General features: G+C 43.0%; 1 pseudogene; it reads right to left on the reverse strand.

The window, feature by feature from the left end:
• Nucleotides 1-20,463: 20,463 nt before the first annotated feature.
• Nucleotides 20,464-22,339, reverse strand: LOC148970775 (general transcription factor II-I repeat domain-containing protein 2 pseudogene; annotated as a pseudogene).
• Nucleotides 22,340-27,247: the final 4,908 nt, after the last annotated feature.

The following is a 27,247-nucleotide window of genomic DNA, read 5'->3' on the forward strand; positions in this document are numbered from 1 at the left end:
AGAATCCAGAGTTTTGAGAAGATTGGGGAAACTTAATTTTTCGCCCCCCCAAAAAAAACGTAAGGGGTACCACTGTCGTTTTTTTTTTCGGGTCGAAATTTTGAGTTTTGATATCTCAGCTCTGGAAGGGTCTAGAGCCTCAATTTTTTCACTCAGGTCTAAGTCTCATGGTCCTCTATCAGAATCTAGAGTTTTGAGAAGATTGCGGAAACTTAATTTTTCGCCCCCCAAAAAAAACCGTAAGGGGTACCACTGTCGTTTTTTTTTCGGGTCGAAATTTTGAGTTTCCATATCTCAGCTCTGGAAGGGTCTAGAGCCTCCATTTTTGCACTCAGGACTAAGTCTCATGGCCCTCTATCAGAATCCAGAGTTTTGAGAAGATTGGGGAAACTTAATTTTTCGCCCCAAAAAAAAAGTAAGGGGTACCACTGTCGTTTTTTTTTTTTCGGCTCGAAATTTTGAGTTTCGATATCTCAGCTCTGGAAGGGTCTAGAGCCTCCATTTTTGCACTCAGGACTAAGTCTCATGGCCCTCTATCAGAATCCAGAGTTTTGAGAAGATTGGGGAAACTTAATTTTTCGCCCCCAAAAAAAAAATACGTAAGGGGTACCACTGTCGTTTTTTTTTCGGGTCGAAATTTTGAGTTTCGATATCTCAGCTCTGGAAGGGTCTAGAGCCTCCATTTTTGCACTCAGGTCTAAGTCTCATGGCCCTCTATCAGAATCCAGAGTTTTGAGAAGATTGGGGAAACTTAATTTTTCGCCCCCCCCCCAAAAAAACGTAAGGGGTACCACTGTCGTTTTTTTCTCGGGTTGAAATTTTGAGTTTCGATATCTCAGCTCTGGAAGGGTCTAGAGCCTCCATTTTTGCACTCAGGTCTAAGTCTCATGGCCCTCTATCAGAATCCAGAGTTTTGAGAAGATTGGGGAAACTTAATTTTTCGCCCCCCCCCCCCCCAAAAAAAAACGTAAGGGGTACCACTGTCGTTTTTTTTTCGGGTCGAAATTTTGAGTTTTGATATCTCAGCTCTGGAAGGGTCTAGAGCCTCAATTTTTTCACTCAGGACTAAGTCTCATGGCCCTCTATCAGAATCCAGAGTTTTGAGAAGATTGGGGAAACTGAATTTTTCGCCCCCCCCCCCAAAAAAAAAAAAAACGTAAGGGGTACCACTGTCGTTTTTTTTTCGGGTCGAAATTTTGAGTTTTTATATCTCAGCTCTGGAAGGGTCTAGAGCCTCCATTTTTGCACTCAAGACTAAGTCTCATGGCCCTCTATCAGAATCCAGAGTTTTGAGAAGATTGGGGAAACTTAATTTTTCAACCCCCCCCCCCAAAAAAAACGTAAGGGGTACCACTGTCGTTTTTTTCTCGGGTTGAAATTTTGAGTTTCGATATCTCAGCTCTGGAAGGGTCTAGAGCCTCCATTTTTGCACTCAGGTCTAAGTCTCATGGCCCTCTATCAGAATCCAGAGTTTTGAGAAGATTGGGGAAACTAAATTTTTCGCCCCCCCCCAAAAAAAACGTAAGGGCTACCACTGTCGTTTTTTTCTCGGGTTGAAATTTTGAGTTTCGATATCTCAGCTCTGGAAGGGTCTAGAGCCTCCATTTTTGCACTCAGGACTAAGTCTCATGGCCCTCTATCTGAATCCAGAGTTTTGAGAAGATTGGGGAAACTTAATTTTTCGCCCCCCAAAAAAAAACGTAAGGGGTACCACTGTCGTTTTTTTTTTCGGGTCGAAATTTTGAGTTTCGATATCTCAGCTCTGGAAGGGTCTAGAGCCTCCATTTTTGCACTCAGGTCTAAGTCTCATTGCCCTCTATCAGAATCCAGAGTTTTGAGAAGATTGGGGAAACTTAATTTTTCGCCCCAAAAAAAAAACGTAAGGGGTACCACTGTCGTTTTTTTTTCGGGTCGAAATTTTGAGTTTCGATATCTCAGCTCTGGAAGGGTCTAGAGCCTCCATTTTTGCACTCAGGTCTAAGTCTCATGGCCCTCTATCAGAATCCAGAGTTTTGAGAAGATTGGGGAAACTAAATTTTTCGCCCCCCCAAAAAAAAACGTAAGGGGTACCACTGTCGTTTTTTTCTCGGGTTGAAATTTTGAGTTTCGATATCTCAGCTCTGGAAGGGTCTAGAGCCTCCATTTTTGCACTCAGGACTACGTCTCATGGCCCTCTATCAGAATCCAGAGTTTTGAGAAGATTGGGGAAACTTAATTTTTCGCCCCCCCAAAAAAAAACGTAAGGGGTACCACTGTCGTTTTTTTCGGGTCGAAATTTTGAGTTTCGATATCTCAGCTCTGGAAGGGTCTAGAGCCTCCATTTTTGCACTCAGGTCTAAGTCTCATGGCCCTCTATCAGAATCCAGAGTTTTGAGAAGATTGGGGAAACAAAATTTTTCGCCCCCCAAAAAAAACGTAAGGGGTACCACTGTCGTTTTTTTTTTCGGGTCGAAATTTTGAGTTTCGATATCTCAGCTCTGGAAGGGTCTAGAGCCTCCATTTTTGCACTCAGGTCTAAGTCTCATGGCCCTCTATCAGAATCCAGAGTTTTGGGAAAATTGGGGAAACTAAATTTTTCGCCCCCCCAAAAAAAACGTAAGGGGTACCACTGTCGTTTTTTTCTCGGGTTGAAGTTTTGAGTTTCGATATATCAGCTCTGGAAGGGTCTAGAGCCTCCATTTTTGCACTCAGGACTAAGTCTCATTGCCCTCTATCAGAATCCAGAGTTTTGAGAAGATTGGGGAAACTAAATTTTTCGCCCCCCCCCCAAAAAAACGTAAGGGGTACCACTGTCGTTTTTTTTTCGGGTCGAAATTTTGAGTTTCGATATCTCAGCTCTGGAAGGGTCTAGAGCCTCCATTTTTGCACTCAGGTCTAAGTCTCATGGCCCTCTATCAGAATTCAGAGTTTTGAGAAGATTGGGGAAACTAAATTTTTCGCCCCCCCAAAAAAAACGTAAGGGGTACCACTGTCGTTTTTTTCTCGGGTTGAAGTTTTGAGTTTCGATATATCAGCTCTGGAAGGGTCTAGAGCCTCCATTTTTGCACTCAGGACTAAGTCTCATTGCCCTCTATCAGAATCCAGAGTTTTGAGAAGATTGGGGAAACTAAATTTTTCGCCCCCCCCCAAAAAAACGTAAGGGGTACCACTGTCGTTTTTTTTTCGGGTCGAAATTTTGAGTTTCGATATCTCAGCTCTGGAAGGGTCTAGAGCCTCCATTTTTGCACTCAGGTCTAAGTCTCATGGCCCTCTATCAGAATTCAGAGTTTTGAGAAGATTGGGGAAACTAAATTTTTCGCCCCCCCCAAAAAAAAGTAAGGGGTACCACTGTCGTTTTTTTCTCGGGTTGAAGTTTTGAGTTTCGATATCTCAGCTCTGGAAGGGTCTAGAGCCTCCATTTTTGCACTCAGGACTAAGTCTCATGGCCCTCTATCAGAATCCAGAGTTTTGAGAAGATTGGGGAAACAAAATTTTTCGCCCCCCAAAAAAAACGTAAGGGGTACCACTGTCGTTTTTTTTTCGGGTCGAAATTTTGAGTTTCGATATCTCAGCTCTGGAAGGGTCTAGAGCCTCCATTTTGCACTCAGGTCTAAGTCTCATGGCCCTCTATCAGAATCCAGAGTTTTGAGAAGATTGGGGAAACTAAATTTTTCGCCCCCCCCCCAAAAAAACGTAAGGGGTACCACTGTCGTTTTTTTCTCGGGTTGAAATTTTGAGTTTCGATATCTCAGCTCTGGAAGGGTCTAGAGCCTCCATTTTTGCACTCAGGACTAAGTCTCATGGCCCTCTATCAGAATCCAGAGTTTTGAGAAGATTGGGGAAACTTAATTTTTCGCCCCCCCAAAAAAAACGTAAGGGGTACCACTGTCATTTTTTTTTTTCGGGTCGAAATTTTGAGTTTTGATATCTCAGCTCTGGAAGGGTCTAGAGCCTCCATTTTTGCACTCAGGTCTAAGTCTCATTGCCCTCTATCAGAATCCAGAGTTTTGAGAATATTGGGGAAACTTAATTTTTCGCCCCAAAAAAAAAAACGTAAGGGGTACCACTGTGGTTTTTTTTTCGGGTCGAAATTTTGAGTTTCGATATCTCAGCTCTGGAAGGGTCTAGAGCCTCCATTTTTGCACTCAGGTCTAAGTCTCATGGCCCTCTATCAGAATCCAGAGTTTTGAGAAGATTGGGGAAACTAAATTTTTCGCCCTCCCCCAAAAAAAACGTAAGGGGTACCACTGTCGTTTTTTTCTCGGGTTGAAATTTTGAGTTTCGATATCTCAGCTCTGGAAGGGTCTAGAGCCTCCATTTTTGCACTAAGGACTAAGTCTCATGGCCCTCTATCAGAATCCAGAGTTTTGAGAAGATTGGGGAAACTAAATTTTTCGCCCCCCCAAAAAAACGTAAGGGGTACCACTGTCGTTTTTTTTTCGGGTCGAAATTTTGAGTTTCGATATCTCAGCTCTGGAAGGGTCTAGAGCCTCAATTTTTGCACTCAGGACTAAGTCTCATGGCCCTCTATCAGAATCCAGAGTTTTGAGAAGATTGGGGAAACTTAATTTTTCGCCCCCCCAAAAAAAACGTAAGGGGTACCACTGTCGTTTTTTTTTCGGGTCGAAATTTTGAGTTTCGATATCTCAGCTCTGGAAGGGTCTAGAGCCTCCATTTTTGCACTCAGGTCTAAGTCTCATGGCCCTCTATCAGAATCCAGAGTTTTGAGAAGATTGGGGAAACAAAATTTTTCGCCCCCCAAAAAAAACGTAAGGGGTACCACAGTCGTTTTTTTTTCGGGTCGAAATTTTGAGTTTCGATATCTCAGCTCTGGAAGGGTCTAGAGCCTCCATTTTTGCACTCAGGTCTAAGTCTCATGGCCCTCTATCAGAATCCAGCGTTTTGAGAAGATTGGGGAAACAAAATTTTTCGCCCCCCAAAAAAAACGTAAGGGGTACCACTGTCGTTTTTTTTCGGGTCGAAATTTTGAGTTTCGATATCTCAGCTCTGGAAGGGTCTAGAGCCTCCATTTTTGCACTCAGGTCTAAGTCTCATGGCCCTCTATCAGAATCCAGAGTTTTGGGAAAATTGGGGAAACTAAATTTTTTGCCCCCCAAAAAAAAACGTAAGGGGTACCACTGTCGTTTTTTTCTCGGGTTGAAGTTTTGAGTTTCGATATCTCAGCTCTGGAAGGGTCTAGAGCCTCCATTTTTGCACTCAGGTCTAAGTCTCATGGTCCTCTATCAGAATCCAGAGTTTTGAGAAGATTGGGGAAACAAAATTTTTCGCCCCCCAAAAAAAACGTAAGGGGTACCACTGTCGTTTTTTTTTCGGGTCGAAATTTTGAGTTTCGATATCTCAGCTCTGGAAGGGTCTAGAGCCTCCATTTTTGCACTCAGGTCTAAGTCTCATGGCCCTCTATCAGAATCCAGAGTTTTGAGAAGATTGGGGAAACAAAATTTTTCGCCCCCCAAAAAAAACGTAAGGGGTACCACTGTCGTTTTTTTTTCGGGTCGAAATTTTGAGTTTCGATATCTCAGCTCTGGAAGGGTCTAGAGCCTCCATTTTTGCACTCAGGTCTAAGTCTCATGGCCCTCTATCAGAATCCAGAGTTTTGGGAAAATTGGGGAAACTAAATTTTTCGCCCCCCCCCAAAAAAAACGTAAGGGGTACCACTGTCGTTTTTTTCTCGGGTTGAAGTTTTGAGTTTCGATATCTCAGCTCTGGAAGGGTCTAGAGCCTCCATTTTTGCACTCAGGACTAAGTCTCATGGCCCTCTTGCATAATCCAGAGTTTTGAGAAGATTGGGGAAACTTAATTTTTCGCCCCCCCAAAAAAACGTAAGGGGTACCACTGTCGTTTTTTTTTCGGGTCGAAATTTTGAGTTTCGATATCTCAGCTCTGGAAGGGTCTAGAGCCTCAATTTTTGCACTCAGGTCTAAGTCTCATGGCCCTCTATCAGAATCCAGAGTTTTGAGAAGATTGGGGAAACTAAATTTTTCGCCCCCCCCCAAAAAAAAATGTAAGGGGTACCACTGACGTTTTTTTCTCGGGTTGAAATTTTGAGTTTCGATATCTCAGCTCTGGAAGGGTCTAGAGCCTCCATTTTTGCACTCAGGACTAAGTCTCGTGGCCCTCTATCAGAATCCAGAGTTTTTAGAAGATTGGGGAAACTTAATTTTTCGCCCCCCCCAAAAAAAACGTAAGGGGTACCACTGTCGTTTTTTTTTTCGGGTCGAAATTTTGAGTTTCGATATCTCAGCTCTGGAAGGGTCTAGAGCCTCCATTTTTGCACTCAGGTCTAAGTCTCATTGCCCTCTATCAGAATCCAGAGTTTTGAGAAGATTGTGGAAACTTAATTTTTCGCCCCCCAAAAAAAACGTAAGGGGTACCACTGTCGTTTTTTTTTCGGGTCGAAATTTTGAGTTTCGATATCTCAGCTCTGGAAGGGTCTAGAGCCTCCATTTTTGCACTCAGGTCTAAGTTTCATGGCCCTCTATCAGAATCCAGAGTTTTGAGAAGATTGGGGAAACTAAATTTTTCGCCCCCCCCAAAAAAAACGTAAGGGGTACCACTGTCGTTTTTTTCTCGTGTTGAAATTTTGAGTTTCGATATCTCAGCTCTGGAAGGGTCTAGAGCCTCCATTTTTGCACTCAGGACTAAGTCTCATGGCCCTCTATCAGAATCCAGAGTTTTGAGAAGATTGGGGAAACTTAATTTTTCGCCCCAAAAAAAAAACGTAAGGGGTACCACTGTCGTTTTTTTTTCGGGTCGAAATTTTGAGTTTCGATATCTCAGCTCTGGAAGGGTCTAGAGCCTCCATTTTTGTACTCAGGTCTAAGTCTCATGGCCCTCTATCAGAATCCAGAGTTTTGAGAAGATTGGGGAAACTTAATTTTTCGCCCCCCCAAAAAAAAAACGTAAGGGGTACCACTGTCGTTTTTTTTTTCGGGTCGAAATTTTGAGTTTCGATATCTCAGCTCTGGAAGGGTCTAGAGCCTCCATTTTTGCACTCAGGTCTAAGTCTCATTGCCCTCTATCAGAATCCAGAGTTTTGAGAAGATTGGGGAAACTTAATTTTTCGCCCCAAAAAAAAAACGTAAGGGGTACCACTGTCGTTTTTTTTTTCGGGTCGAAATTTTGAGTTTCGATATCTCAGCTCTGGAAGGGTCTAGAGCCTCAATTTTTGCACTCAGGACTAAGTCTCATGGCCCTCTATCAGAATCCAGAGTTTTGAGAAGATTGGGGAAACTTAATTTTTCGCCCCCCAAAAAAAACCGTAAGGGGTACCACTGTCGTTTTTTTTTCGGGTCGAAATTTTGAGTTTCGATATCTCAGCTCTGGAAGGGTCTAGAGCCTCCATTTTTGCACTCAGGTCTAAGTCTCATGGCCCTCTATCAGAATCCAGAGTTTTGAGAAGATTGGGGAAACAAAATTTTTCGCCCCCCCCCAAAAAAACGTAAGGGGTACCACTGTCGTTTTTTTCTCGGTTTGAAATTTTGAGTTTCGATATCTCAGCTCTGGAAGGGTCTAGAGCCTCCATTTTTGCACTCAGGACTAAGTCTCATGGCCCTCTATCAGAATCCAGAGTTTTGAGAAGATTGGGGAAACAAAATTTTTCGCCCCCCCCCAAAAAAAACGTAAGGGGTACCACTGTCGTTTTTTTCTCGGGTTGAAATTTTGAGTTTCGATATCTCAGCTCTGGAAGGGTCTAGAGCCTCCATTTTTGCACTCAGGACTAAGTCTCATGGCCCTCTATCAGAATCCAGAGTTTTGAGAAGATTGGGGAAACTTAATTTTTCGCCCCCCAAAAAAAAACGTAAGGGGTACCACTGTCGTTTTTTTTTCGGGTCGAAATTTTGAGTTTCGATATCTCAGCTCTGGAAGGGTCTAGAGCCTCCATTTTTGCACTCAGGTCTAAGTCTCATGGCCCTCTATCAGAATCCAGAGTTTTGAGAAGATTGGGGAAACAAAATTTTTCGCCCCCAAAAAAAAACGTAAGGGGTACCACTGTGGTTTTTTTTTTCGGGTCGAAATTTTGAGTTTCGATATCTCAGCTCTGGAAGGGTCTAGAGCCTCCATTTTTGCACTCAGGTCTAAGTCTCATGGCCCTCTATCAGAATCCAGAGTTTTGGGAAAATTGGGGAAACTAAATTTTTCGCCCCCCCAAAAAAAACGTAAGGGGTACCACTGTCGTTTTTTTCTCGGGTTGAAGTTTTGAGTTTCGATATATCAGCTCTGGAAGGGTCTAGAGCCTCCATTTTTGCACTCAGGACTAAGTCTCATGGCCCTCTATCAGAATCCAGAGTTTTGAGAAGATTGGGGAAACTAAATTTTTCGCCCGCCCCCCCAAAAAAACGTAAGGGGTACCACTGTCGTTTTTTTTTCGGGTCGAAATTTTGAGTTTCGATATCTCAGCTCTGGAAGGGTCTAGAGCCTCCATTTTTGCACTCAGGTCTAAGTCTCATGGCCCTCTATCAGAATCCAGAGTTTTGAGAAGATTGGGGAAACTAAATTTTTCGCCCCCCCAAAAAAAACGTAAGGGGTACCACTGTCGTTTTTTTCTCGGGTTGAAGTTTTGAGTTTCGATATCTCAGCTCTGGAAGGGTCTAGAGCCTCCATTTTTGCACTCAGGACTAAGTCTCATGGCCCTCTATCAGAATCCAGAGTTTTGAGAAGATTGGGGAAACTTAATTTTTCGCCCCCCAAAAAAAACGTAAGGGGTACCACTGTCGTTTTTTTTTCGGGTCGAAATTTTGAGTTTCGATATCTCTGCTCTGGAAGGGTCTAGAGCCTCCATTTTTGCACTCAGGTCTAAGTCTCATGGCCCTCTATCAGAATCCAGAGTTTTGAGAAGATTGGGGAAACTAAATTTTTCGCCCCCCCAAAAAAAACGTAAGGGGTACCACTGTCGTTTTTTTCTCGGGTTGAAATTTTGAGTTTCGATATCTCAGCTCTGGAAGGGTCTAGAGCCTCCATTTTTGCACTCAGGACTAAGTCTCATGGCCCTCTATCAGAATCCAGAGTTTTGAGAAGATTGGGGAAACTTAATTTTTCACCCCCCCGAAAAAAAAGTAAGGGGTACCACTGTCATTTTTTTTCCCGGTCGAAATTTTGAGTTTCGATATCTCAGCTCTGGAAGGGTCTAGAGCCTCCATTTTTGCACTCAGGTCTAAGTTTCATGGCCCTCTATCAGAATCCAGAGTTTTGAGAAGATTGGGGAAACTAAATTTTTCGCCCCCCCCAAAAAAAACGTAAGGGGTACCACTGTCGTTTTTTTCTCGTGTTGAAATTTTGAGTTTCGATATCTCAGCTCTGGAAGGGTCTAGAGCCTCCATTTTTGCACTCAGGACTAAGTCTCATGGCCCTCTATCAGAATCCAGAGTTTTGAGAAGATTGGGGAAACTTAATTTTTCGCCCCAAAAAAAAAACGTAAGGGGTACCACTGTCGTTTTTTTTTCGGGTCGAAATTTTGAGTTTCGATATCTCAGCTCTGGAAGGGTCTAGAGCCTCCATTTTTGTACTCAGGTCTAAGTCTCATGGCCCTCTATCAGAATCCAGAGTTTTGAGAAGATTGGGGAAACTTAATTTTTCGCCCCCCCAAAAAAAAAACGTAAGGGGTACCACTGTCGTTTTTTTTTTCGGGTCGAAATTTTGAGTTTCGATATCTCAGCTCTGGAAGGGTCTAGAGCCTCCATTTTTGCACTCAGGTCTAAGTCTCATTGCCCTCTATCAGAATCCAGAGTTTTGAGAAGATTGGGGAAACTTAATTTTTCGCCCCAAAAAAAAAACGTAAGGGGTACCACTGTCGTTTTTTTTTTTCGGGTCGAAATTTTGAGTTTCGATATCTCAGCTCTGGAAGGGTCTAGAGCCTCAATTTTTGCACTCAGGACTAAGTCTCATGGCCCTCTATCAGAATCCAGAGTTTTGAGAAGATTGGGGAAACAAAATTTTTCGCCCCCAAAAAAAAACGTAAGGGGTACCACTGTGGTTTTTTTTTTCGGGTCGAAATTTTGAGTTTCGATATCTCAGCTCTGGAAGGGTCTAGAGCCTCCATTTTTGCACTCAGGTCTAAGTCTCATGGCCCTCTATCAGAATCCAGAGTTTTGGGAAAATTGGGGAAACTAAATTTTTCGCCCCCCCAAAAAAAACGTAAGGGGTACCACTGTCGTTTTTTTCTCGGGTTGAAGTTTTGAGTTTCGATATATCAGCTCTGGAAGGGTCTAGAGCCTCCATTTTTGCACTCAGGACTAAGTCTCATGGCCCTCTATCAGAATCCAGAGTTTTGAGAAGATTGGGGAAACTAAATTTTTCGCCCGCCCCCCCAAAAAAACGTAAGGGGTACCACTGTCGTTTTTTTTTCGGGTCGAAATTTTGAGTTTCGATATCTCAGCTCTGGAAGGGTCTAGAGCCTCCATTTTTGCACTCAGGTCTAAGTCTCATGGCCCTCTATCAGAATCCAGAGTTTTGAGAAGATTGGGGAAACTAAATTTTTCGCCCCCCCAAAAAAAACGTAAGGGGTACCACTGTCGTTTTTTTCTCGGGTTGAAGTTTTGAGTTTCGATATCTCAGCTCTGGAAGGGTCTAGAGCCTCCATTTTTGCACTCAGGACTAAGTCTCATGGCCCTCTATCAGAATCCAGAGTTTTGAGAAGATTGGGGAAACTTAATTTTTCGCCCCCCAAAAAAAACGTAAGGGGTACCACTGTCGTTTTTTTTTCGGGTCGAAATTTTGAGTTTCGATATCTCTGCTCTGGAAGGGTCTAGAGCCTCCATTTTTGCACTCAGGTCTAAGTCTCATGGCCCTCTATCAGAATCCAGAGTTTTGAGAAGATTGGGGAAACTAAATTTTTCGCCCCCCCAAAAAAAACGTAAGGGGTACCACTGTCGTTTTTTTCTCGGGTTGAAATTTTGAGTTTCGATATCTCAGCTCTGGAAGGGTCTAGAGCCTCCATTTTTGCACTCAGGACTAAGTCTCATGGCCCTCTATCAGAATCCAGAGTTTTGAGAAGATTGGGGAAACTTAATTTTTCACCCCCCCGAAAAAAAAGTAAGGGGTACCACTGTCATTTTTTTTTCCCGGTCGAAATTTTGAGTTTCGATATCTCAGCTCTGGAAGGGTCTAGAGCCTCCATTTTTGCACTCAGGTCTAAGTCTCATTGCCCTCTATCAGAATCCAGAGTTTTGAGAAGATTGGGGAAACTTAATTTTTCGCCCCCCAAAAAAAAAACGTAAGGGGTACCACTGTCGTTTTTTTTTCGGGTCGAAATTTTGAGTTTCGATATCTCAGCTCTGGAAGGGTCTAGAGCCTCCATTTTTGCACTCAGGTCTAAGTCTCATGGCCCTCTATCAGAATCCAGAGTTTTGAGAAGATTGGGGAAACTAAATTTTTCGCCCCCCCCCCCAAAAAAACGTAAGGGGTACCACTGTCGTTTTTTTCTCGGGTTGAAATTTTGAGTTTCGATATCTCAGCTCTGGAAGGGTCTAGAGCCTCCATTTTTGCACTCAGGACTAAGTCTCATGGCCCTCTATCAGAATCCAGAGTTTTGAGAAGATTGGGGAAACTTAATTTTTCGCCCCCCCAAAAAAAACGTAAGGGGTACCACTGTCGTTTTTTTTTCGGGTCGAAATTTTGAGTTTCGATATCTCAGCTCTGGAAGGGTCTAGAGCCTCCATTTTTGCACTCAGGTCTAAGTCTCATGGCCCTCTATCAGAATCCAGAGTTTTGAGAAGATTGGGGAAACAAAATTTATCGCCCCCCAAAAAAAACGTAAGGGGTACCACTGTCGTTTTTTTTTCGGGTCGAAATTTTGAGTTTCGATATCTCAGCTCTGGAAGGGTCTAGAGCCTCCATTTTTGCACTCAGGTCTAAGTCTCATGGCCCTCTATCAGAATCCAGTGTTTTGAGAAGATTGGGGAAACAACATTTTTTGCCTCCCAAAAAAAACGTAAGGGGTACCACTGTCGTTTTTTTTTCGGGTCGAAATTTTGAGTTTCGATATCTCAGCTCTGGAAGGGTCTAGAGCCTCCATTTTTGCACTCAGGTCTAAGTCTCATGGCCCTCTATCAGAATCCAGAGTTTTGGGAAAATTGGGGAAACTAAATTTTTCGCCCCCCCCAAAAAAAACGTAAGGGGTACCACTGTCGTTTTTTTTTTCGGGTCGAAATTTTGAGTTTCGATATCTCAGCTCTGGAAGGGTCTAGAGCCTCCATTTTTGCACTCAGGTCTAAGTCTCATTGCCCTCTATCAGAATCCAGAGTTTTGAGAAGATTGGGGAAACTTAATTTTTCGCCCCCAAAAAAAACACGTAAGGGGTACCACTGTCGTTTTTTTTTTCGGGTCGAAATTTTGAGTTTTGATATCTCAGCTCTGGAAGGGTCTAGAGCCTCAATTTTTTCACTCAGGTCTAAGTCTCATGGTCCTCTATCAGAATCTAGAGTTTTGAGAAGATTGCGGAAACTTAATTTTTCGCCCCCCCAAAAAAAACGTAAGGGGTACCACTGTCGTTTTTTTTTTCGGGTCGAAATTTTGAGTTTCCATATCTCAGCTCTGGAAGGGTCTAGAGCCTCCATTTTTGCACTCAGGACTAAGTCTCATGGCCCTCTATCAGAATCCAGAGTTTTGAGAAGATTGGGGAAACTTAATTTTTCGCACCCCCCCCACAAAAAACGTAAGGGGTACCACTGTCGTTTTTTTTTTCGGGTCGAAATTTTGAGTTTCGATATCTCAGCTCTGGAAGGGTCTAGAGCCTCCATTTTTGCACTCAGGACTAAGTCTCATGGCCCTCTATCAGAATCCAGAGTTTTGAGAAGATTGGGGAAACTTAATTTTTCGCCCCAAAAAAAAAAACGTAAGGGGTACCACTGTCGTTTTTTTTTCGGGTCGAAATTTTGAGTTTCGATATCTCAGCTCTGGAAGGGTCTAGAGCCTCCATTTTTGCACTCAGGTCTAAGTCTCATGGCCCTCTATCAGAATCCAGAGTTTTGAGAAGATTGGGGAAACTTAATTTTTCGCCCCCCCAAAAAAATGTAAGGGGTACCACTGTCGTTTTTTTTTCGGGTCGAAATTTTGAGTTTCGATATCTCAGCTCTGGAAGGGTCTATAGCCTCCATTTTTGCACTCAGGTCTAAGTCTCATGGCCCTCTATCAGAATCCAGAGTTTTGAGAAGATTGGGGAAACTAAATTTTTCGCCCCCCCCAAAAAAACGTAAGGGGTACCACTGTCGTTTTTTTCTCGGGTTGAAATTTTGAGTTTCGATATCTCAGCTCTGGAAGGGTCTAGAGCCTCCATTTTTGCACTCAGGACTAAGTCTCATGGCCCTCTATCAGAATCCAGAGTTTTGAGAAGATTGGGGAAACTTAATTTTTCGCCCCCCCGAAAAAAAAGTAAGGGGTACCACTGTCATTTTTTTTTTCCGGTCGAAATTTTGAGTTTCGATATCTCAGCTCTGGAAGGGTCTAGAACCTCCATTTTTGCACTCAGGTCTAAGTCTCATTGCCCTCTATCAGAATCCAGAGTTTTGAGAAGATTGGGGAAACTTAATTTTTCGCCCCCAAAAAAAAACGTAAGGGGTACCACTGTCGTTTTTTTTTCGGGTCGAAATTTTGAGTTTCGATATCTCAGCTCTGGAAGGGTCTAGAGCCTCCATTTTTGCACTCAGGTCTAAGTCTCATGGCCCTCTATCAGAATCCAGAGTTTTGAGAAGATTGGGGAAACTAAATTTTTCGCCCCCCCCCCAAAAAAAACGTAAGGGGTACCACTGTCGTTTTTTACTCGGGTTGAAATTTTGAGTTTCGATATCTCAGCTCTGGAAGGGTCTAGAGCCTCCATTTTTGCACTCAGGACTAAGTCTCATGGCCCTCTATCAGAATCCAGAGTTTTGAGAAGATTGGGGAAACTTAATTTTTCGCCCCCCCAAAAAAAACGTAAGGGGTACCACTGTCGTTTTTTTTTCGGGTCGAAATTTTGAGTTTCGATATCTCAGCTCTGGAAGGGTCTAGAGCCTCCATTTTTGCACTCAGGTCTAAGTCTCATGGCCCTCTATCAGAATCCAGAGTTTTGAGAAGATTGGGGAAACAAAATTTTTCGCCCCCCAAAAAAAACGTAAGGGGTACCACTGTCGTTTTTTTTTTCGGGTCGAAATTTTGAGTTTCGATATCTCAGCTCTGGAAGGGTCTAGAGCCTCCATTTTTGCACTCAGGTCTAAGTCTCATGGCCCTCTATCAGAATCCAGTGTTTTGAGAAGATTGGGGAAACAAAATTTTTCGCCCCCCAAAAAAAACGTAAGGGGTACCACTGTCGTTTTTTTTTCGGGTCGAAATTTTGAGTTTCGATATCTCAGCTCTGGAAGGGTCTAGAGCCTCCATTTTTGCACTCAGGTCTAAGTCTCATGGCCCTCTATCAGAATCCAGAGTTTTGAGAAGATTGGGGAAACAAAATTTTTCGCCCCCCAAAAAAAACGTAAGGGGTACCACTGTCGTTTTTTTTTCGGGTCGAAATTTTGAGTTTCGATATATCTCAGCTCTGGAAGGGTCTAGAGCCTCCATTTTTGCACTCAGGTCTAAGTCTCATGGCCCTCTATCAGAATCCAGAGTTTTGGGAAAATTGGGGAAACTAAATTTTTCGCCCCCCCCCCAAAAAAACGTAAGGGGTACCACTGTCGTTTTTTTCTCGGGTTGAAGTTTTGAGTTTCGATATCTCAGCTCTGGAAGGGTCTAGAGCCTCCATTTTTGCACTCAGGTCTAAGTCTCATGGCCCTCTATCAGAATCCAGAGTTTTGAGAAGATTGGGGAAACAAAATTTTTCGCCCCCCAAAAAAAACGTAAGGGGTACCACTGTCGTTTTTTTTTCGGGTCGAAATTTTGAGTTTCGATATCTCAGCTCTGGAAGGGTCTAGAGCCTCCATTTTTGCACTCAGGTCTAAGTCTCATGGCCCTCTATCAGAATCCAGTGTTTTGAGAAGATTGGGGAAACAAAATTTTTCGCCCCCCAAAAAAAACGTAAGGGGTACCACTGTCGTTTTTTTTTCGGGTCGAAATTTTGAGTTTCGATATCTCAGCTCTGGAAGGGTCTAGAGCCTCCATTTTTGCACTCAGGTCTAAGTCTCATGGCCCTCTATCAGAATCCAGAGTTTTGAGAAGATTGGGGAAACAAAATTTTTCGCCCCCCAAAAAAAACGTAAGGGGTACCACTGTCGTTTTTTTATCGGGTCGAAATTTTGAGTTTCGATATCTCAGCTCTGGAAGGGTCTAGAGCCTCCATTTTTGCACTCAGGTCTAAGTCTCATGGCCCTCTATCAGAATCCAGAGTTTTGGGAAAATTGGGGAAACTAAATTTTTCGCCCCCCCCCCAAAAAAACGTAAGGGGTACCACTGTCATTTTTTTCTCGGGTTGAAGTTTTGAGTTTCGATATCTCAGCTCTGGAAGGGTCTAGAGCCTCCATTTTTGCACTCAGGTCTAAGTCTCATGGCCCTCTATCAGAATCCAGAGTTTTGAGAAGATTGGGGAAACAAAATTTTTCGCCCCCCAAAAAAAACGTAAGGGGTACCACTGTCGTTTTTTTTTCGGGTCGAAATTTTGAGTTTCGATATCTCAGCTCTGGAAGGGTCTAGAGCCTCCATTTTTGCACTCAGGTCTAAGTCTCATGGCCCTCTATCAGAATCCAGAGTTTTGAGAAGATTGGGGAAACAAAATTTTTCGCCCCCCCAAAAAAACGTAAGGGGTACCACTGTCGTTTTTTTTTCGGGTCGAAATTTTGAGTTTCGATATCTCAGCTCTGGAAGGGTCTAGAGCCTCCATTTTTGCACTCAGGTCTAAGTCTCATGGCCCTCTATCAGAATCCAGAGTTTTGGGAAAATTGGGGAAACTAAATTTTTCGCCCCCCCAAAAAAAACGTAAGGGGTACCACTGTCGTTTTTTTCTCGGGTTGAAGTTTTGAGTTTCGATATCTCAGCTCTGGAAGGGTCTAGAGCCTCCATTTTTGCACTCAGGACTAAGTCTCATGGCCCTCTATCAGAATCCAGAGTTTTGAGAAGATTGGGGAAACTTAATTTTTCGCCCCCCAAAAAAAACGTAAGGGGTACCACTGTCGTTTTTTTTTCGGGTCGAAATTTTGAGTTTCGATATCTCAGCTCTGGAAGGGTCTAGAGCCTCCATTTTTGCACTCAGGTCTAAGTCTCATGGCCCTCTATCAGAATCCAGAGTTTTGAGAAGATTGGGGAAACTTAATTTTTCGCCCCCCCCAAAAAAAACGTAAGGGGTACCACTGTCGTTTTTTTTTTTCGGGTCGAAATTTTGAGTTTCGATATCTCAGCTCTGGAAGGGTCTAGAGCCTCCATTTTTGCACTCAGGTCTAAGTCTCATTGCCCTCTATCAGAATCCAGAGTTTTGAGAAGATTGGGGAAACTTAATTTTTCGCCCCAAAAAAAAACCGTAAGGGGTACCACTGTCGTTTTTTTTTCGGGTCGAAATTTTGAGTTTCGATATCTCAGCTCTTGAAGGGTCTAGAGCCTCCATTTTTGCACTCAGGTCTAAGTCTCATGGCCCTCTATCAGAATCCAGAGTTTGAGAAGATTGGGGAAACAAAATTTTTCGCCCCCCCCAAAAAAAACGTAAGGGGTACCACTGTCGTTTTTTTCTCGGGTTGAAATTTTGAGTTTCGATATCTCAGCTCTGGAAGGGTCTAGAGCCTCCATTTTTGCACTAAGGACTAAGTCTCATGGCCCTCTATCAGAATCCAGAGTTTTGAGAAGATTGGGGAAACTTAATTTTTCGCCCCCAAAAAAAAAAACGTAAGGGGTACCACTGTCGTTTTTTTTTCGGGTCGAAATTTTGAGTTTCGATATCTCAGCTCTGGAAGGGTCTAGAGCCTCCATTTTTGCACTCAGGTCTAAGTCTCATGGCCCTCTATCAGAATCCAGAGTTTTGAGAAGATTGGGGAAACAAAATTTTTCGCCCCCCCCCAAAAAAAACGTAAGGGGTACCACTGTCGTTTTTTTCTCAGGTTGAAATTTTGAGTTTCGATATCTCAGCTCTGGAAGGGTCTAGAGCCTCCATTTTTGCACTCAGGACTAAGTCTCATGGCCCTCTATCAGAATCCAGAGTTTTGAGAAGATTGGGGAAACTTAATTTTTCACCCCCCCCCCCAAAAAAAACGTAAGGGGTACCACTGTCGTTTTTTTTTTCGGGTCGAAATTTTGAGTTTCGATATCTAAGCTCTGGAAGGGTCTAGAGCCTCCATTTTTGCACTCAGGTCTAAGTCTCATGGCCCTCTATCAGAATCCAGAGTTTTGAGAAGATTGGGGAAACTTAATTTTTCGCCCCCCCCCAAAAAAAACGTAAGGGGTACCACTGTCGTTTTTTTTTTCGGGTCGAAATTTTGAGTTTCGATATCTCAGCTCTGGAAGGGTCTAGAGCCTCCATTTTTGCACTCAGGTCTAAGTCTCATTGCCCTCTATCAGAATCCAGAGTTTTGAGAAGATTGGGGAAACTTAATTTTTCGCCCCAAAAAAAAAACGTAAGGGGTACCACTGTCGTTTTTTTTTTTCGGGTCGAAATTTTGAGTTTCGATATCTCAGCTCTGGAAGGGTCTAGAGCCTCAATTTTTGCACTCAGGACTAAGTCTCATGGCCCTCTATCAGAATCCAGAGTTTTGAGAAGATTGGGGAAACTTAATTTTTCGCCCCCCAAAAAAAACCGTAAGGGGTACCACTGTCGTTTTTTTTTCGGGTCGAAATTTTGAGTTTCGATATCTCAGCTCTGGAAGGGTCTAGAGCCTCCATTTTTGCACTCAGGTCTAAGTCTCATGGCCCTCTATCAGAATCCAGAGTTTTGAGAAGATTGGGGAAACAAAATTTTTCGCCCCCCCCCAAAAAAACGTAAGGGGTACCACTGTCGTTTTTTTCTCGGTTTGAAATTTTGAGTTTCGATATCTCAGCTCTGGAAGGGTCTAGAGCCTCCATTTTTGCACTCAGGACTAAGTCTCATGGCCCTCTATCAGAATCCAGAGTTTTGAGAAGATTGGGGAAACTTAATTTTTCGCCCCCCAAAAAAAAACGTAAGGGGTACCACTGTCGTTTTTTTTTCGGGTCGAAATTTTGAGTTTCGATATCTCAGCTCTGGAAGGGTCTAGAGCCTCCATTTTTGCAGTCAGGTCTAAGTCTCATGGCCCTCTATCAGAATCCAGAGTTTTGAGAAGATTGGGGAAACAAAATTTTTCGCCCCCAAAAAAAAACGTAAGGGGTACCACTGTGGTTTTTTTTTTCGGGTCGAAATTTTGAGTTTCGATATCTCAGCTCTGGAAGGGTCTAGAGCCTCCATTTTTGCACTCAGGTCTAAGTCTCATGGCCCTCTATCAGAATCCAGAGTTTTGGGAAAATTGGGGAAACTAAATTTTTCGCCCCCCCAAAAAAAACGTAAGGGGTACCACTGTCGTTTTTTTCTCGGGTTGAAGTTTTGAGTTTCGATATATCAGCTCTGGAAGGGTCTAGAGCCTCCATTTTTGCACTCAGGACTAAGTCTCATGGCCCTCTATCAGAATCCAGAGTTTTGAGAAGATTGGGGAAACTAAATTTTTCGCCCGCCCCCCCAAAAAAACGTAAGGGGTACCACTGTCGTTTTTTTTTCGGGTCGAAATTTTGAGTTTCGATATCTCAGCTCTGGAAGGGTCTAGAGCCTCCATTTTTGCACTCAGGTCTAAGTCTCATGGCCCTCTATCAGAATCCAGAGTTTTGAGAAGATTGGGGAAACTAAATTTTTCGCCCCCCCAAAAAAAACGTAAGGGGTACCACTGTCGTTTTTTTCTCGGGTTGAAGTTTTGAGTTTCGATATCTCAGCTCTGGAAGGGTCTAGAGCCTCCATTTTTGCACTCAGGACTAAGTCTCATGGCCCTCTATCAGAATCCAGAGTTTTGAGAAGATTGGGGAAACTTAATTTTTCGCCCCCCAAAAAAAACGTAAGGGGTACCACTGTCGTTTTTTTTTCGGGTCGAAATTTTGAGTTTCGATATCTCTGCTCTGGAAGGGTCTAGAGCCTCCATTTTTGCACTCAGGTCTAAGTCTCATGGCCCTCTATCAGAATCCAGAGTTTTGAGAAGATTGGGGAAACTAAATTTTTCGCCCCCCCAAAAAAAACGTAAGGGGTACCACTGTCGTTTTTTTCTCGGGTTGAAATTTTGAGTTTCGATATCTCAGCTCTGGAAGGGTCTAGAGCCTCCATTTTTGCACTCAGGACTAAGTCTCATGGCCCTCTATCAGAATCCAGAGTTTTGAGAAGATTGGGGAAACTTAATTTTTCACCCCCCCGAAAAAAAAGTAAGGGGTACCACTGTCATTTTTTTTTCCCGGTCGAAATTTTGAGTTTCGATATCTCAGCTCTGGAAGGGTCTAGAGCCTCCATTTTTGCACTCAGGTCTAAGTTTCATGGCCCTCTATCAGAATCCAGAGTTTTGAGAAGATTGGGGAAACTAAATTTTTCGCCCCCCCCAAAAAAAACGTAAGGGGTACCACTGTCGTTTTTTTCTCGTGTTGAAATTTTGAGTTTCGATATCTCAGCTCTGGAAGGGTCTAGAGCAGGGGTGTCCAAACTTTTTTTAGTGAGGGCCAAATACAGAAAAATAAACAGTGGGCCGGGCCACACACTATATTGACACATGAATACTGCGTTTTTAAGACCTGGCTTGTTACTCAAGGTCTCTACATAAAAAAGAAACACACACAAACAGTTTGGGTTTTAACATTTTAAATAAATAAAGAAATGTTTATTATTAAAGTAAAAAATGTGGTATGAATTAAATACACTTAATACAGTGTCAGTTGTGTGTGTTTGCAAAGAGTCAGGTTAATAACTGGAACTGCACTGCCCATGCACTGGACAGGCCTGTAGGTGGCACAGGTGGTCCTAACATTGTAACTCACCTATAATGTGAAGAACATTGCACTCAATGTACATATCAATGGATAGTGAAAACATGTGACAATTTGCCCCAGGTTGATATTTATGAAAAAAAATACTTTCAGTTTAAAAACTACTTTTAGTATATACATTTTTTTTTTTTAAGGTTAAGTGAAAACCAACATACTTTGATGAAACAAAACCTTGCTGGAGAAAATACAGATGTTGATAGTTTTTTTTTTTTTTTACTCAAAACCTCCTATTTACTTGGATAGAGCCCTTGTGACAACTAGCCCCGTTCTACTTTCAATTATATTCATTGAAAACATGAACATGTGTAAACTGTCTGTAATTAAGGTTTGCCATATTTAGCAGGACTTGACAGACTAATCTGAGGCAATTTCAAGAGACTGTTAATTCGCCTAAAGAACAATTCTCATAAATAAATAAAATACTTCAAAACTAATGCACACAATTCAAAAGCGACAAAGAGGAAGAAGGTGCAACAAGGTTCAAGGTCATGTGTGCGCTGCTTTTAGCTTTATTGCTGTTTAATGTGAACTGATAATTCTATAATGTGAAGAACATTGTACTCAGTGGGAGCAGTGATGCTGTCCTTTGGATTGAAGGATGGCTGACATGTCAGGAGAAAGTTTGGTGGTTGAGACACGAAGGACTTCACAGAGATGGCTATCAGCCATTCTGGTTCTCAATCTGCTTTTGTTCTGATTTAACAGAGAAAACGTTTGTTCACATATGTATGTTGAGCCGAACAGGCTCATCATTCTTTTTGCCTGGCGTCTCATCAGAGGAAACTTAGCACTATCCAAACTCTGATAGAAGTCAGGGAGGGAGAGAAGCTGATGTTGACTCTTCAGAGAATCATCGCATTGCATTTCAATCAGTTCTAACTGCAGATTCTCTTCCACTTCTTCTGCATCCACCAGGAAGGGGGTCGAGAACAGCTTGATTTGTTTTTCAATGACAGAAAAATCTTGGAAACGCTGGTTGAATTCTGTCACGAGAGATGCAAACACAGACACATATTTCTCCTTTTTAGAAGAAAGGTCGGCCGTTGGAAAAGCAGACTTGATTTCAGACAGTGCAGGAAAGTGAGCAACATTAAAGCTTCGTAGTTGTGTCTCAAACAGGCGGAGCTTTACACGGAAGGCTTTCACGTGCGCATACAGGTGTGGCAACAGCTGTTCTTTGCCCTGTAGGTTCTTGTTTAGTGTATTCAGATGATGAGTAAGATCAACTAAAAATGCCAGGTCGGCCAGCCACAGAGGGTCACTGAGTTCATGAAGAGGTCGGCCCTTCTCTTTCATAAACCGATCGATTTCTGATCTCAATGAATAAAACCGCTGCAGCACTAAGCCCCGGCTCAGCCAGCGCACCTCAGAGTGGTAGAGCACATCCCCGTATTCAGCATCCACCTCAGAAAGGAAAGCTTGAAATTCTCTGTGGTACAGTCCTCTAGCTCGAATTATGTTGACAGTTTTTACAACAGTGTTCATCACATCGCCCAGCTGTACAGTCTTGGCACACAGTGCTTCTTGGTGAATTATGCAGTGCATCTTAAAAGCCTCGCCCCCGCTCTCTTTTACCTTGGCGCAGACCATCGATGCCATTCCTTTGCGATCGCCCGTCATGGCCGGAGCTCCATCAGTTGTTACTCCACAGAGCTTGTCCCATTTAAGCCCCATCTTTTCAACTGCCTCTGACACAGCTTCAAAAATATCTCTACCTGTCGTTGTGCCTTTTAGGCTCTTCATATCAAGCAGCTCCTCCGTACAGCAAAAATTATCATCTACTCCCCGCAAAAAAATTAACAGCTGCGCGGTGTCTGTAGCATCCGTGCTCTCATCGCATGCAATCGAGTAAAAATCAAAAGCACAAGCTTTGTCTCTCAGCTGAAGTTTCAAGTTAGCAGACAAGTCCTCGATTCTCCGCACTATAGTATTTCTGGATAAGCTCACGTTGTTGAAATCCTGCACTTTCTCCGGGCACATTATTTCTGTGACTTTAATGAAGCACTGCTTTATGAAAGCACCATCTGAGAACGGTTTGCCGTGCTGGGCAATAAGTTTAGCGACTTCATAGCTTGCTGTTGTGGCGTTTTCTTGTATTTTGTTAGCACGGAAAAAAAACTGTTGTTGAGCTTGCAGGCTAGCTGCCATTTGTTTGACTTTCTGCGTTCGTTCGGCACCGGTGTACGATGTGTAGCTCTGATGTTTGGTTTCATAGTGCCGACGGACATTATACTCTTTCATCACAGCAACATCTTCATTGCAAATCAAACAGACACACTTTCCGTTGATTTCTTTGAAAAAATAGTCATTTTCCCACCTTGTTTGAAATCTTCTACACTCATTTGCTATTTTTCGTTTCTTGGGTGCTGCCATTTCTGGTGACTCGCGGTAAAAGTTTTTCTACTAGCTACGAGAGGCACCGTTTCTGTGGTGGGCTGCCTGGCTCCATCTAGTGTTAAAACTGAGAAGTGCAGAGAACAGTTGAGCTCAAGTTTCTTGTGTGGGCCATATTCAATTATATTTTCAGAATTTGCTGCGGGCCAATAAAAACTGGGCCGCGGGCCGCAGTTGGCCCGCGGGCCGTAGTTTGGACACCCCTAGTCTAGAGCCTCCATTTTTGCACTCAGGACTAAGTCTCATGGCCCTCTATCAGAATCCAGAGTTTTGAGAAGATTGGGGAAACTTAATTTTTCGCCCCAAAAAAAAAACGTAAGGGGTACCACTGTCGTTTTTTTTTCGGGTCGAAATTTTGAGTTTCGATATCTCAGCTCTGGAAGGGTCTAGAGCCTCCATTTTTGTACTCAGGTCTAAGTCTCATGGCCCTCTATCAGAATCCAGAGTTTTGAGAAGATTGGGGAAACTTAATTTTTCGCCCCCCCAAAAAAAAAACGTAAGGGGTACCACTGTCGTTTTTTTTTTCGGGTCGAAATTTTGAGTTTCGATATCTCAGCTCTGGAAGGGTCTAGAGCCTCCATTTTTGCACTCAGGTCTAAGTCTCATTGCCCTCTATCAGAATCCAGAGTTTTGAGAAGATTGGGGAAACTTAATTTTTCGCCCCAAAAAAAAAAACGTAAGGGGTACCACTGTCGTTTTTTTTTTTCGGGTCGAAATTTTGAGTTTCGATATCTCAGCTCTGGAAGGGTCTAGAGCCTCAATTTTTGCACTCAGGACTAAGTCTCATGGCCCTCTATCAGAATCCAGAGTTTTGAGAAGATTGGGGAAACTTAATTTTTCGCCCCCCAAAAAAAACCGTAAGGGGTACCACTGTCGTTTTTTTTTCGGGTCGAAATTTTGAGTTTCGATATCTCAGCTCTGGAAGGGTCTAGAGCCTCCATTTTTGCACTCAGGTCTAAGTCTCATGGCCCTCTATCAGAATCCAGAGTTTTGAGAAGATTGGGGAAACAAAATTTTTCGCCCCCCCCCAAAAAAACGTAAGGGGTACCACTGTCGTTTTTTTCTCGGTTTGAAATTTTGAGTTTCGATATCTCAGCTCTGGAAGGGTCTAGAGCCTCCATTTTTGCACTCAGGACTAAGTCTCATGGCCCTCTATCAGAATCCAGAGTTTTGAGAAGATTGGGGAAACAAAATTTTTCGCCCCCCAAAAAAAACGTAAGGGGTACCACTGTCGTTTTTTTCTCGGGTTGAAATTTTGAGTTTCGATATCTCAGCTCTGGAAGGGTCTAGAGCCTCCATTTTTGCACTCAGGACTAAGTCTCATGGCCCTCTATCAGAATCCAGAGTTTTGAGAAGATTGGGGAAACTTAATTTTTCGCCCCCCAAAAAAAAACGTAAGGGGTACCACTGTCGTTTTTTTTTCGGGTCGAAATTTTGAGTTTCGATATCTCAGCTCTGGAAGGGTCTAGAGCCTCCATTTTTGCACTCAGGTCTAAGTCTCATGGCCCTCTATCAGAATCCAGAGTTTTGAGAAGATTGGGGAAACAAAATTTTTCGCCCCCAAAAAAAAACGTAAGGGGTACCACTGTGGTTTTTTTTTTCGGGTCGAAATTTTGAGTTTCGATATCTCAGCTCTGGAAGGGTCTAGAGCCTCCATTTTTGCACTCAGGTCTAAGTCTCATGGCCCTCTATCAGAATCCAGAGTTTTGGGAAAATTGGGGAAACTAAATTTTTCGCCCCCCCAAAAAAAACGTAAGGGGTACCACTGTCGTTTTTTTCTCGGGTTGAAGTTTTGAGTTTCGATATATCAGCTCTGGAAGGGTCTAGAGCCTCCATTTTTGCACTCAGGACTAAGTCTCATGGCCCTCTATCAGAATCCAGAGTTTTGAGAAGATTGGGGAAACTAAATTTTTCGCCCGCCCCCCCAAAAAAACGTAAGGGGTACCACTGTCGTTTTTTTTTCGGGTCGAAATTTTGAGTTTCGATATCTCAGCTCTGGAAGGGTCTAGAGCCTCCATTTTTGCACTCAGGTCTAAGTCTCATGGCCCTCTATCAGAATCCAGAGTTTTGAGAAGATTGGGGAAACTAAATTTTTCGCCCCCCCAAAAAAAACGTAAGGGGTACCACTGTCGTTTTTTTCTCGGGTTGAAGTTTTGAGTTTCGATATCTCAGCTCTGGAAGGGTCTAGAGCCTCCATTTTTGCACTCAGGACTAAGTCTCATGGCCCTCTATCAGAATCCAGAGTTTTGAGAAGATTGGGGAAACTTAATTTTTCGCCCCCCAAAAAAAACGTAAGGGGTACCACTGTCGTTTTTTTTTCGGGTCGAAATTTTGAGTTTCGATATCTCTGCTCTGGAAGGGTCTAGAGCCTCCATTTTTGCACTCAGGTCTAAGTCTCATGGCCCTCTATCAGAATCCAGAGTTTTGAGAAGATTGGGGAAACTAAATTTTTCGCCCCCCCAAAAAAAACGTAAGGGGTACCACTGTCGTTTTTTTCTCGGGTTGAAATTTTGAGTTTCGATATCTCAGCTCTGGAAGGGTCTAGAGCCTCCATTTTTGCACTCAGGACTAAGTCTCATGGCCCTCTATCAGAATCCAGAGTTTTGAGAAGATTGGGGAAACTTAATTTTTCACCCCCCCGAAAAAAAAGTAAGGGGTACCACTGTCATTTTTTTTTCCCGGTCGAAATTTTGAGTTTCGATATCTCAGCTCTGGAAGGGTCTAGAGCCTCCATTTTTGCACTCAGGTCTAAGTCTCATTGCCCTCTATCAGAATCCAGAGTTTTGAGAAGATTGGGGAAACTTAATTTTTCGCCCTCAAAAAAAAAAAACGTAAGGGGTACCACTGTCGTTTTTTTTTCGGGTCGAAATTTTGAGTTTCGATATCTCAGCTCTGGAAGGGTCTAGAGCCTCCATTTTTGCACTCAGGTCTAAGTCTCATGGCCCTCTATCAGAATCCAGAGTTTTGAGAAGATTGGGGAAACTAAATTTTTCGCCCCCCCCCCCAAAAAAAACGTAAGGGGTACCACTGTCGTTTTTTTCTCGGGTTGAAATTTTGAGTTTCGATATCTCAGCTCTGGAAGGGTCTAGAGCCTCCATTTTTGCACTCAGGACTAAGTCTCATGGCCCTCTATCAGAATCCAGAGTTTTGAGAAGATTGGGGAAACTTAATTTTTCGCCCCCCCAAAAAAAACGTAAGGGGTACCACTGTCGTTTTTTTTTCGGGTCGAAATTTTGAGTTTCGATATCTCAGCTCTGGAAGGGTCTAGAGCCTCCATTTTTGCACTCAGGTCTAAGTCTCATGGCCCTCTATCAGAATCCAGAGTTTTGAGAAGATTGGGGAAACAAAATTTATCGCCCCCCAAAAAAAACGTAAGGGGTACCACTGTCGTTTTTTTTTCGGGTCGAAATTTTGAGTTTCGATATCTCAGCTCTGGAAGGGTCTAGAGCCTCCATTTTTGCACTCAGGTCTAAGTCTCATGGCCCTCTATCAGAATCCAGTGTTTTGAGAAGATTGGGGAAACAACATTTTTTGCCCCCCAAAAAAAACGTAAGGGGTACCACTGTCGTTTTTTTTTCGGGTCGAAATTTTGAGTTTCGATATCTCAGCTCTGGAAGGGTCTAGAGCCTCCATTTTTGCACTCAGGTCTAAGTCTCATGGCCCTCTATCAGAATCCAGAGTTTTGGGAAAATTGGGGAAACTAAATTTTTCGCCCCCCCCAAAAAAAACGTAAGGGGTACCACTGTCGTTTTTTTTTTCGGGTCGAAATTTTGAGTTTCGATATCTCAGCTCTGGAAGGGTCTAGAGCCTCCATTTTTGCACTCAGGTCTAAGTCTCATTGCCCTCTATCAGAATCCAGAGTTTTGAGAAGATTGGGGAAACTTAATTTTTCGCCCCCAAAAAAAACACGTAAGGGGTACCACTGTCGTTTTTTTTTTCGGGTCGAAATTTTGAGTTTTGATATCTCAGCTCTGGAAGGGTCTAGAGCCTCAATTTTTTCACTCAGGTCTAAGTCTCATGGTCCTCTATCAGAATCTAGAGTTTTGAGAAGATTGCGGAAACTTAATTTTTCGCCCCCCCAAAAAAAACGTAAGGGGTACCACTGTCGTTTTTTTTTTCGGGTCGAAATTTTGAGTTTCCATATCTCAGCTCTGGAAGGGTCTAGAGCCTCCATTTTTGCACTCAGGACTAAGTCTCATGGCCCTCTATCAGAATCCAGAGTTTTGAGAAGATTGGGGAAACTTAATTTTTCGCACCCCCCCCACAAAAAACGTAAGGGGTACCACTGTCGTTTTTTTTTTCGGGTCGAAATTTTGAGTTTCGATATCTCAGCTCTGGAAGGGTCTAGAGCCTCCATTTTTGCACTCAGGACTAAGTCTCATGGCCCTCTATCAGAATCCAGAGTTTTGAGAAGATTGGGGAAACTTAATTTTTCGCCCCAAAAAAAAAAACGTAAGGGGTACCACTGTCGTTTTTTTTTCGGGTCGAAATTTTGAGTTTCGATATCTCAGCTCTGGAAGGGTCTAGAGCCTCCATTTTTGCACTCAGGTCTAAGTCTCATGGCCCTCTATCAGAATCCAGAGTTTTGAGAAGATTGGGGAAACTTAATTTTTCGCCCCCCCAAAAAAATGTAAGGGGTACCACTGTCGTTTTTTTTTCGGGTCGAAATTTTGAGTTTCGATATCTCAGCTCTGGAAGGGTCTATAGCCTCCATTTTTGCACTCAGGTCTAAGTCTCATGGCCCTCTATCAGAATCCAGAGTTTTGAGAAGATTGGGGAAACTAAATTTTTCGCCCCCCCCAAAAAAACGTAAGGGGTACCACTGTCGTTTTTTTCTCGGGTTGAAATTTTGAGTTTCGATATCTCAGCTCTGGAAGGGTCTAGAGCCTCCATTTTTGCACTCAGGACTAAGTCTCATGGCCCTCTATCAGAATCCAGAGTTTTGAGAAGA

Source organism: Pimephales promelas, chromosome 19 (genome assembly GCF_988280905.1).
Source record: "Pimephales promelas chromosome 19, fPimPro1.hap1.1, whole genome shotgun sequence".
NCBI lineage: Eukaryota > Metazoa > Chordata > Actinopteri > Cypriniformes > Leuciscidae > Pimephales > Pimephales promelas.